We start from the raw sequence: 12986 nt of genomic DNA, 5'->3' as shown, positions 1-12986 counted from the left end.
TAGGCGCCCTGCCCACCGGAAAGGGCGGGGTCCGTTACGCCGTGGTAGCCATTGACTACTTCACAAAGTGGGCCGAAGCAGAGCCGTTGGCGACAATAACATCGAAAAAGGTGCTAGACTTCGTGGTTAAAAGCATCGTTTGTCGATTCGGCCTACCCAAAAAGATCGTTTCCGACAATGGCACTCAATTTGACAGCGACCTGTTCACCGAATTTTGCGAAAAGCACGGAATTGTGAAAAGTTTCTCATCCGTGGCCTATCCCCAGGCGAACGGCCAGGTCGAAGCTGTCAATAAAACTCTGAAGGCAAGCCTCAAGAAGAGGTTAGATGAGGCAAAGGGGATCTGGCCAGAACAGCTCCCCCAAGTTCTGTGGGCCTATAGGACCTCACATCGGACTCCCACGGGTCACACTCCTTTCTCCCTAACCTTTGGAAGTGAAGCGGTCCTCCCCGTGGAGGTGAAGGTCCTGTCGTACAGGGTCCGGTCCTACGAACAAGACAAGAACCACGAGCTCCTATGCCACTCCTTAGACTTGATGGATGAGAGGCGAGAGGATTCACAACTCCAGCTCGCCCATTATCAACAGAAAATCACTCGCTACTTCAACACTAAGGTCAAAAGACGTGCCTTTAGCGTCGGCGATTTGGTCTTGAGGAGAGTTTTCCTGGCCGGGAAAGATCCCAAAGATGGGGTTTTGGGACCAAGCTGGGATGGACCATACCAGGTCATCGAAGTCATCAAAGAAGGGACGTATAAATTAGCTCGACTTGGTGGAGGGGCGGTCCCGCGGACTTGGAATGCAATCCACCTAAAGAAATATTATCAATAAACATTTGTAAGACCTAGAAGGTCACCTTCCATGTATAAATAAAAATCAAATGTTTCTCGTTATTTGCAAGGGTAATTTTAAAGTAACAACGAAAGACCCTTTCCTAGTTACTTGGGGGGCATATGGTACCTGGATATATCCAGGTCTCCTTAACGACTTAGGTGTTAATTTTTATCTATGGATAAGAGTTATCACAAACTAAGTCCTATCCTGGTCTTAACCGGGTCATAAAACTTAGAAGTTAGCTAAAATTTGTTGACCGTGGTTCTTCTTTAAAGAGCCCGGGATACGGATAAAAGTTGACGCGATCTGAGTTTTTTCAAAATAAGTTCCTGGTCTTAACCAGGTCATAAAACTTAGAAGTTAGCTAAAATTTGTTGACCGAGGTTCTTCTTTAAAGAGCCCGGGATACGGATAAAAGTTGACGCGATCTGAGTTTTTTCAAAATAAGTTCCTGGTCTTAACCAGGTCATAAAACTTAGAAGTTAGCTAAAATTTGTTGACCGTGGTTCTTCTTTAGAGAGCCCGGGATACGAATAAAAGTTGACGCGAACTAAGTTTTTTCAAAATAAGTTCCTGGTCTTAACCAGGTCATAAAACGTAGAAGTTAGCTAAAATTTGTTGACCGAGGTTCTTCTTTAAAGAGCCCGGGATACGGATAAAAGTTGACGCGATCTGAGTTTTTTCAAAATAAGTTCCTGGTCTTAACCAGGTCATAAAACTTAGAAGTTAGCTAAAATTTGTTGACCGAGGTTCTTCTATAAAGAGCCCGGGATACGGATAAAAGTTGACGCGATCTGAGTTTTTTCAAAATAAGTTCCTGGTCTTAACCAGGTCATAAAACTTAGAAGTTAGCTAAAATTTGTTGACCGTGGTTCTTCTTTAGAGAGCCCGGGATACGAATAAAAGTTAACGCGAACTAAGTTTTTTCAAAATAAGTTCCTGGTCTTAACCAGGTCATAAAACGTAGAAGTTAGCTAAAATTTGTTGACCGAGGTTCTTCTTTAAAGAGCCCGGGATACGGATAAAAGTTGACGCGATCTGAGTTTTTTCAAAATAAGTTCCTGGTCTTAACCAGGTCATAAAACTTAGAAGTTAGCTAAAATTTGTTGACCGTGGTTCTTCTTTAGAGAGCCAGGGATACGAATAAAAGTTGACGCGAACTAAGTTTTTTCAAAATAAGTTCCTGGTCTTAACCAGGTCATAAAACGTAGAAGTTAGCTAAAATTTGTTGACCGAGGTTCTTCTTTAAAGAGCCCGGGATACGGATAAAAGTTGACGCGATCTGAGTTTTTTCAAAATAAGTTCCTGGTCTTAACCAGGTCATAAAACTTAGAAGTTAGCTAAAATTTGTTGACCGAGGTTCTTCTTTAAAGAGCCCGGGATACGGATAAAAGTTGACGCGATCTGAGTTTTTTCAAAATAAGTTCCTGGTCTTAACCAGGTCATAAAACTTAGAAGTTAGCTAAAATTTGTTGACCGTGGTTCTTCTTTAGAGAGCCCGGGATACGAATAAAAGTTAACGCGAACTAAGTTTTTTCAAAATAAGTTCCTGGTCTTAACCAGGTCATAAAACGTAGAAGTTAGCTAAAATTTGTTGACCGAGGTTCTTCTTTAAAGAGCCCGGGATACGGATAAAAGTTGACGCGATCTGAGTTTTTTCAAAATAAGTTCCTGGTCTTAACCAGGTCATAAAACTTAGAAGTTAGCTAAAATTTGTTGACCGTGGTTCTTCTTTAGAGAGCCCGGGATACGAATAAAAGTTAACGCGAACTAAGTTTTTTCAAAATAAGTTCCTGGTCTTAACCAGGTCATAAAACGTAGAAGTTAGCTAAAATTTGTTGACCGAGGTTCTTCTTTAAAGAGCCCGGGATACGGATAAAAGTTGATGCGATCTGAGTTTTTTCAAAATAAGTTCCTGGTCTTAACCAGGTCATAAAACTTAGAAGTTAGCTAAAATTTGTTGACCGTGGTTCTTCTTTAGAGAGCCCGGGATACGAATAAAAGTTGACGCGAACTAAGTTTTTTCAAAATAAGTCCCTGGTCTTAACCAGGTCAGAAAACTTAGGAGTGAACTAAAATTTGTTGAACGCGGATCTTATTTATAGAGCCCGGGATACGGATAAAGTTAACTCGAACTACGTTCATAAAAATAAAGAGATAAATTGTGACCAAATGCATAAAAATATATATGTAAAACTGGTTGAGCAAATTGTCTCGAGGCGGAAACGCCTCACGTAAAAAAGAGAATTACAATAAAAAAGAGTGTTCAAAATACGTAAACGAGAAGCGTCCTAAGCCCCATCAGCTGGCCCTTTGGAGGTCGCGGTCTCACCCTGCTCCGCCGCGGCAGAGGCCTCTCCAGTCTCCGATGGAGGAGCCTCCTTATTCAGGCGGGCTTGAAGCCGCGGCAACAGGAATGCCCAGAGGTCCGGCGGCATGAAGGAGATGTCCGCGTCCGGATTGTGGGACCAGCAGTGATAGAATAGGTCCTGTAAGGACTGCTCCGACACGACCCGCTCATCTTTCAGGGCGGCCTGGGAGGTCTGGACTTCGGCCTTCGCCACCTCAAGGTCTGCCCGCGATGCGGCCAGGGAGTTTTTAAGCTCTAGGTTCTCGGAGCGAAGCTTCTCTAGCTCGGATGCGGCCAGGGAGCGTTTAAGCTCTTGGTTCTCCGAGTGGACCTTCTCTAGCTCGGCTTTGGAGGCCGCCAGGGCGTCTCTCGCCTCCTGAGACTCCTGGAGGGCAGTCTGGCGATCTGCTTCCAAACCCTCGAGCTGGGCCTTGGTCCTAACGATGCCTCTATAGGCGGCAGCCATGCCCTGCAAGAAAAGAGTGATAAATTAGCAAACTGGAAGGAGAAAGGCGGCGTGTGAGTGTCAAAGCCTTAGAAGAAGGGGGCACTTTACCGTTAAAGTCATGTCCATAGCAGATTCTATAACTCGGACCGGGCTCGTTGTTTCAATGGCCCGGAGCTCCTTCTCCCTGATATTGTAATAGTGGCTGACGGCGTAGCTGGCCGACTCGTACACCGTACCCCGGAATGCTTCGGGCATCTTCTCCAGAGCCCGGGGGTCGCCCGGGATACGCACGTCCGGGGCTGCTGCGGCCAGATTCCCGACCTCTATTACCCCGTCCTGGGCGGCCAGTGGAGATCGTTGGGGTGGCGGATGCATGAGTCCTGTCCTGGCGACAGGGAGGTTCGCCCCCGCGACCTGGGATGGCGGGTCTCTCTCCTTCTCCGTAGCTGGGGATTTGGTGGAGACCCCGGTCGAGCTCTTGGACTCGCGAAGCCTCTTTAACCTCGGCCCCGCTGGGGGATTCCCACCGAACACAACGCCCCGCAGACTATTCCCGGGCTGAGACATCTCTTCTGCCAAAGAGAAAAAAACACGGTTATTAGCAATCATATAGAAATAAAGGCAATAAGAAAGCAAATACTAAGGGAGCCCTACCCCCCGAGCTGGAAGAGCCTAGGACGATTATCTCACGAACTGGCGAAGGTTCTAGGTCCGGTTCTGAATCGGGGCTGGACTCTTCTACGTACTGCCTAATCCCCGGAGTGTAGACGCCCCTCTGGAGTGCAGGCCACGTGCGTAAATTGGTCCCGTACTCCTCAAAAATGGCCGACCTAAAGGCTAGGGTATTATCTACTACTACGGTACCCTTGGGCCGACTCTCTTGGTTGTCCAGCACGAGCTGGTCAACGCAGTGGAGCAGAAGCGTGTCCAGGTTCGGATTCCTTGGGTGACGATGGACGAGCTGCCTAGGGTTGAACCTAACCAGCCGGGGGTCTGCAGTGGCCCTATCTACGTTCTTAAATAAGTAAGAGTTACCTTGACCGGAAGGACCCGCGGCTGCTCCGGATTGGGCCCTCTCCTCGCTCATCCCCTGGGCGACCTCCAAGCTCCTCTTCCTGTTCCTCACCAGAGGAACTTCCTCACCTTCTTCCTCGCCTTCGTCATCTGCGACCTCCTCCGCGACGATCGGCCTGTTGTCGCGGGCTGGGGGAGGACCCCGGGGCCTTTTCAAATTCAAAGTCTGATTTGGGAAAATCAGCTTGCAGAATACCATCGCCTCGTCCGTCACGAGTACGCGGTAGTCTTTCTCACTGGGGGGCAGGTTCGCCAGTGTATCGTATTGACCCCCGAGGGTCACGGACTTTTCGGTCCTCGAGTAGATGGCTGCAAGGTTGGTTGAAATCAGAATTGGAATAAGGGACGAGCTAAAATAAGATAACTGTTAAAAGGCGAGCTAAATGGAGGATTACTTACGAGGGCGGTTGAAATAATGGTGATCGCAGTTTCGGAACCCAGTAGACATAAAAAACTGGTCTTTGAAGTCGTTTGGATGGCTCGGCAGCTCGATCACTGCTGCTGTGTTAGGGAAGCGGGTTAAGTAATAGAACCCGTCGCCTCGCCCCCGCTGGTCCGGGCTGGCTTTGAGGCAGAAGAAATATAGGATATCAGCAGGAGTGGGGACCTCCCACTCATGCTTTTGGAACAAATACCTCAGTCCCGCCAGCAGACGGTAGGAATTGGGGGGGAGCTGAAATGGGGCCAACCCCACATAGTTCAGAAAATCAGCAAAATACTGATCTAGGGGGAGGAAGGCCCCTGCCTTGAAGTGTTCCCCGCTCCAGGCCGCGAACGACTCGTCGAGCGGCGTGCAGCTCCTCTCCCCATCCGCAGCAGGTCGGGCGATCACGGAGATCTTCCCCAGCGGAATGTTGTGGTTAAGGAAGATTTTGGTGATCTTTGCCTGGCTGGTTATCTTCGAGACGATTCTCTCCGCCTCGAAAAACGCGTCAGGAGCCACCTCGGCCTGCTTCTCCACCGCCGGCCCAAAGTGAGGAATTGGCGAGCTGGTCACCACCGCCTTTCCTTTATCCTTCTGGGAGGCCGAACTTCCCACATTCTTCTGTGGCAGATTTCTCTTTAGAGCCATCTGGTCGCCTATCGAACAAAAGAAAACACTTTAGAAAAGGCGACCCAAGCAGGAGAGTGAAGCAAGTATTAAGTACACGAGCTGGGGTAAGCCCAGCCCGTGGAGAGTGGTGCCACGCGTTCCAAGGAACACGCGCCTATGCCCTCAACAGATCCCAGATTACTCGGAATTCGTGTGTCAGATGGCTCAGAGTAAAAAAATTGCCTTGGGGGGAAAGTTTCAACAGGCAAGGCGTGGCAAAACCGCTTTTAAGGCGTATTCCCTAAGCTACCCGGTTTTTGCACCCAAAGTTCCTAAGGATCCTACCCAGAAATTATTCCTAAGAGAGAATCATGGAACCCATGTTCTAAGGCGATGTCCCATGGCAAGTGTGCCCTAATCTAAGAAGGGCCATCACCCTCCATATCCGCGCGACCCAGAAAACCTCTGCATGTGGCTACAGTAAAATTTTTTACCTAGGCTACAGTGGCATGCTTTCAAAAATAAACAGGGACAGAAGACTTACAGTATAGGGTTGGATGGTGAGCGAGGTTGCTGCGCTGGTAGGAGCTTCGTTGGCACAGTAGTCTCCAAGGCCTTGAAGGAACTCGCACGCTTAAGCTTCGTGAACGGAGAAGATGAGAGCAATGGAAATGAGGGTTTTGTTCTTCGGAAGGTCAGAGAGAAAAGAAGGAAATTTGAGAGGTTCTGAATGGTAAGGTGGCCCGTGCGTGGGATGACCACCCCCTTTTTATACAAGGGAGGATCACGTGTAAAAGGCTCCTGGGAGACCCTCCACTCGAAATGTGAAACGACGGCTGGACAGTAGGCTAGGCCATTTAATGCGGTTCTCGTAGAGTGTACCGTCGCCACCCACGGCGTTCCACGTATCAGACGCATGCGAAAAACATGGAATGCGAAGGGTTGTGGGAGAAGTCTAAAAGCTCCTACTGTGGTCTCCCATATCTGACGTCATGGACCACGAGCAGGAGCTTGGGGGGCAGATGTACGCCCTGGCTTTCCCACGGGCTGTTTAGCAGGGCGATCCTCGGACTAAACATGATTTAGCCCGAGGCTCCCACAGGCCAGAGGCTTTATCTTCAGGACGGGCCCTTTCTAGCTCGAGGGGATGGAGTTTCCTGCTCCCTCTTGTTGTTCCAGGAGCTGGGAACAACATCCGGCGACCACTGACGGATCAGCTCGGGTTATGGATTGTTCCGGCAGCGAGCTTCTCAGGAAGCTCTGACCCTATGGGAAGTCAACACGCAAGATAAACGTGCATAATCCTGCCATCACGTGTCCGATATCCCCCTGACTTCTCGGGCATGCAGCAGGAACGTGCGTATTCAGACACCCACGGACGGGTTGGGCCGTGCGGCCCATTGTTTCCTTCCATACTGATTAGGCCACACTTGTGTGTCAGGTTTAGGAATTAATCATGAATATCACAGACTTGATATGACAAATGGAAAGGTCACGGGATGACCTCCCTACCAATTTCCAGGTGCCTTCTCCTATAAATATGGAGACTCTGGGAATTGATAGGGGTTGGGAAAAATAGTCTTGTAAGAACTATATATTGTGTAAACCAATTACCCAGAAAAGATCAATAATATTAACTAGTGGAGTAGAAGGATTTTAACCTTCGAACCACTTAAAAACGTGTTTAAGGTCACCTAGTTCTTTTCACAAAGATTTCATATCTGCGGCGGTTCTACCTTTAAGTACTAATCTCTTTCTCTTTCTCTTCTTCTCTTAATTACCTGTTGCCGAAGAACCGCGTCAACAATATTAATAATATGAAATTAGTTAATAATAATAATGAGATTTATTATGAGATAATAATAAATTAATTATTATTATCTTGTTATGAATTCCTTTAAGGGCGAGGGGATTTGTGAAACGATATTTAATATCATCGTCTTTAATAATTTATTATTATGAGTTTTTATGGAATAAAAAAATTGTTATTAAATCTGACCTTGAGGTCTCGGTAATATTATGATGATAACTATTATTATCATTTTGGCTATACACTAAGTTTAATATTGTATAATTTTGCGAGTTAGTAATTAAATCAATTATGATCCTTGGATATGATTAAAGATTATGGAAAAAACTTGGTTGATAGTTCTTGCTGAGAAATCTTATTTATATAAGGACCTGTGGTAAGTAGATCTCACCATATGTGAACTACTTGCTCATATGATTGAAAATTCTTGATCTTGTTATTGCCTATGAATTTTTTGATTTTATGTGCCTTGGTTATGGCTATGTATTGACTCTATGAACATGCATGGATTGTCTAGTTGTATTGTCTATGAGATTGTGAATGGCTGAATCTGCGCCTATACTTATATTATTCGAGCATATATTTATGAATACTGGGTCAGGAATGAAATTTGTGTCTTTGTGATTGTGGATGATTGTTATGACTAAGAAGAATTCTGTGATTTGATATGTTGTTAGTCAACTTTTGACTTCTGTGGCTACAACATGAAATAGTTTGTGTTATGTACGTTAGTATATTAACACATGCACATGCATATACTTATCGTAGAAGGTTTACAAGAGACTGTTGACTTAGTGGGTTCTCGTCATGGTGCAGTTTGATTTCACTTGTGATCGTCGGTTGATTACACTCGTAATTATTAAGAGGTCCGATTCATGTCCATGAAGATTATTATGAGGTCCAGTTCAAGTCCTTGACGATTATTATGAGATCATGTTCAAGTTCGTGATAAGTACTGTGAGGTCCAATTCAAGTCCGTGACAATTATTATGAGGTCCTGTTCAAGTCTGTGACAAGTATTATGGGTTCGGTTCAAGTCCTTGACAATTATTATGAGGTCCTATTCAAGCTGTGACAAGTATTATGAGGTCTAGTTTATGTCCATAACAATTATTATGAGGTCCAGTTCAAGTTCATGACAATTATTATAACGTCTTTTTCAATCCGTGACAATTGGCTTTTTTGATCGCGGTTTGAATCCACTCATGTTATTATTTGGTCCCTTTGAAGTTTGTGACTGTAAAACTCAGATATTTTTTAATAAGATAATATTATTTTCATTTAAGTGGTGGGACCCACTTTTCTTTATATTAATTTTTTGTCCTTTTTCTTCTCCCTCCCCCGACTCTTCTTCTTTCTTTTTCTCTTTTTCTTCTCCTCGGCAGCCATGGAAGCCATCTTGGATGACAACTTCTGACCAACACCTACCGCCACGCGTTGTCCCTTTGGCTTCGTCTTGCTTCAATGACCTCAGCCACCAAGTGGCATCGCCTCACTCGCCGCCAGTAGCCTGGAATGGCGACTAAAAGTTTCACATTTAAAATTTGAATGTGTTTTCCAGACAACTCTGACCACCCTCGGGGAATGGTTGGTACCGTTGGAACTAGCATGGAGAGAAGAAAGCCCGCTAAGTCATTCCGGTCAACCCGCCATTTTTCTCCAGCGAGATTTTGGGTATCTCTGCCCCTTTGGAAGCATCTTCTAGCAACACTGCCCATTTTTTTGGACTAATCGATTGTATAATCGTGATCTTCTCGTCAAGGGGATCATTTTGATATATGCCAAGCCTACATTTGTCAAAAATTCTGGTACACCACTCATTGCTACCACCAATGGCTACTATTTCTGACTCGGTAAGGCTTCGAAACTTCAAACTTCAAATATAGTCATACTATATGTTGTTGGACACAATTTTGAATAAGGAATGCAATGATTATAATCATTTTCTCATTTGATGCGCTTAGGAAAAAGTGATATTAACATTGGACTAAATCGCTCTAGGATTATTGTTAAACTTAGGAGTGTCACTTTGGACTCGGATTGGCAATTCTAAGGAGGTAGGGACTTAGCTTAGTTATTGGACTTGGACTTAACTTAGACATATTCCAATTTTTTATTTATAAAATGTTTGAATAATTAAAAACTTAAGCTACATTCTTTTCTGAACTGTTCTAAGGGCACTGAGTGCCATATATTTTTTTGTATACTTATCGATGCAGGTTATGATTTTTGGGTTTTGTTCACATGCAGTCGTTATGCTGACCAATTTTCTAAAATAAAGGGAATATGTTCTTTTGTTAATCTATTTGCTTGCATTTGGTTATACTGTTGAGAGCCATATTAATCACAATTTGAGCATATTGTTATTTCACGACCTAGTCTCTGTGTCAACATTGGTAGGTCAGGTGTTCACTCTTGTGGTGGTTATCAGGTGCGACTACTCAGTTTAGGATGTCATTTTGCAATGGTGGGTATAGGGATCTAGTGGACGGTGTGATGTGCACGTGTAGTTTGTCTCTTATGATTACTTGTGGTCTCTTTGTTTTTGCTTACACATGATGATGATATGTTTTGTTTTAAAAGCTAACCATGCAAGAATTTTTATTAAAACTATCAGTCCTTTGTGATTAGTTGTTTCCTACTGGCTTTATAAGCTCACCACTATTTATCCCTTCCAGGAAACGCTCAATTTGATATTGATGGATACCAAGATGGATGAGGATCCAAAGTTTGGATTTTTCCTAGTTTAGTCCAATCTAGTTTTCTTTAAGGTCTTATGTTCAAGGCAAAATGTATGACTTGTGAATTATTCCTGATTCTAGTAAGATATATGAATTGGAATTTAATTGTGTTATTTAGTTTTGAGGAATAACAAATCGTAATTATATATTTTCTTTATAATTTGTAACGTGTTAAATTAAAGTATTTGGTGATCGTATAACTGTGGTAATATTACTTTTAAATGTATATATGATGAGAGTGATCCAAATTTTATCACTATTATATTCTAAATAATTATAGGAGTTATTCCATTATATTAGACTTATAATTATTATCGTTTATGATATAATCTAAAGGATCGCTTATAAGAAATATTTTCCAATAAAGTTCAAAGGTTGATTGTTGACCATCCAAGGTTGATTGGGTCATGAAAAAAATGGTATTAGAGCATCAGGTTTAAATACCTCGGTGTGTGTCACCAAATCGATTAAATTGAGTTTTTAAAATAAAGTATTTTGATATGAAAATGCTATGTACAGAGAAAATTATTAGTTATAAAATCATGGACCGAGGCGTTGTTAGTTACAAGTAACACTACCTTAAAATGTTTTGCCAACTTTTGATGTCAAACATTATTTAGAGATAGAACCTTAGTAGGTTGCATATGCCTATGACAATTAACAAAATCGTTAGTCTTTTGACAAAAGTTAGGTACCAAGTTATCCTTGCTGATTTGTAGTGAGCAAAGAATGTAACTAATGGAGGGATACAAAGGAGGTGTATGATTGTACATAAGGTATAGAATAATTCTTCGTTTATGCTTGTGATGCTGATGTGCAATCATCCTTCTTATTGACAAGTTTTTAAGTCGCCTAAAGTTGGGGATTTTAACCAAATCGATATCTTATCTTAACTTGAAGGACTACGTGTTGTCAATGTTTCATATTGATACTCGTGAATATGAGTTTTGGGAATATGAAATTGACAGATAATGGATGATAAATTGCAAGATGACTAAGGACATTTAGGGATGATAATATGATTAAAGTCAACAAATTGGGAAAAAATGTATAAATATTAGGCCTTCTAGACGACTCTCATTTTTCGACATGGTTGTTTTGGTTGTGGTTAGCAAAGCCATAAGAAAAGAAATAAGTCCTCATCATCAACCGACGATTCCATTGCTAACTGGGAGTCCTAATGAAAGTTATACATAGCTTAAGTTTCATTAAAGTTACTCACCAATTTCTAAACTTATGTGGCTACAGAAAGTCTAGAGGTAGACTTATAAAAGAGGTTCTGGTGTGTGAACACTAGTTAATTGGGTCAAATAAAATAAATGTTTTTGTTCAATCTTATGCTTTTGCTAATGAGGATGTGTGGAGGAACATGCCGAGGAGTTGTTGAAGCCACACTCATGAGTATTTATATCATACTCATGAATCAATGTATTGTTTGATATTGGTGCATCACATTCTTTTATATCCTTAATGTTTACTTCCATGTTGAGTTTGAGTTGGAAACTTTTAGTCCTGTCATGCAGTTGAGTGTACCTATGGGAGGGCATGGTGATGTATCCACCATCTGTAAATCAGTTTTGATTGTGTTTGAAGGGCATAAGTTTTCTGGAAACTTGATAGTGTTACCTATCGGATAATTTGATGTGATTCTTGCCATGGATTAGTTGTCGAAATACGAAGCCATTGTAGACTGCTCATGGAAAAGGGTGACTATTTTAACTCCAAGTACAAATTTCATTGTTTGTCGAGCCAACATGAATGTCATAAGGTAGAATCCTATCCTAAAGGCATGTTTAGGTGAGAAAAGAAACTTAGAGCTATATCAGAGTCTATTTGCAATTGAGGATGAGTCTAGGCCTCTAGAAAAGTTTCCTTGGATATCAGTGGTTTGTGGCTTTCCAGATGTGTTTCTAGAGGATTTTCTAGGATTACCACCTGTTAGAGAGATCGAGTTTTGCTTGATTTGATTCCCAACACTCAACCAGTTTCTATTGCACCTTATCGCATGTCATCTATAGAGTTGGCTGAGATGATAACCTATTGTATGGATTAGTGAGTAAGGTATTCATAAAGTACAGGAAAATTCAGATTGAAGAATTTTATTTGATGTGAAGATAAGATTGGTTGATTTTTGTGCTTTTATGTTGATTACAAGGTGAACCAATTGATAGTGAAGAACAAATATCGTTTACTCAAGATGGATAAGAGGTTTGATAAACTTGAAGCATCAAGGTTCTCCTCTACGTCTAAATTGAGATTAAGGCATTGTCAGTTAGAAGATTAAAATGATGATGTCCTTAAAATTATTTTCACGATGGTTAAGATTGATAAGTTTTAGTTTTGGTGATAATGTTTAAATTGACTAACACTCTGCAGGATTAATCGTTCTTATGGATAAACTTTTCTGACCTTAATGGGTCATGAGTTATAAGCCGAGAAAGAAAGTGTGATTTCTAGATTATCAAAGAAAATTCTTTGTGCATGTTATCTTTCAGGAAAATATTATTGTGGGTCATGCGATAATAGATCTATCTTGCAATGGAAGAAATATAAAAATCCAACCAAAGAGTGTCGTCAAGGTTCATAGTCTATTTTGGATAGTAGGATACTATCATCGGTTGTCGAAAGTTTCTCTAGATTGTTATGTCATTAACAGAGTTGGACAAGGAATGAAATCGAGTTATGAAAAACAAAACC

The sequence above is a fragment of the Humulus lupulus genome, chromosome X, assembly GCF_963169125.1.
Source record: "Humulus lupulus chromosome X, drHumLupu1.1, whole genome shotgun sequence".
Classification (NCBI taxonomy): domain Eukaryota; kingdom Viridiplantae; phylum Streptophyta; class Magnoliopsida; order Rosales; family Cannabaceae; genus Humulus; species Humulus lupulus.
This window is presented reverse-complemented; position numbering follows the sequence as displayed.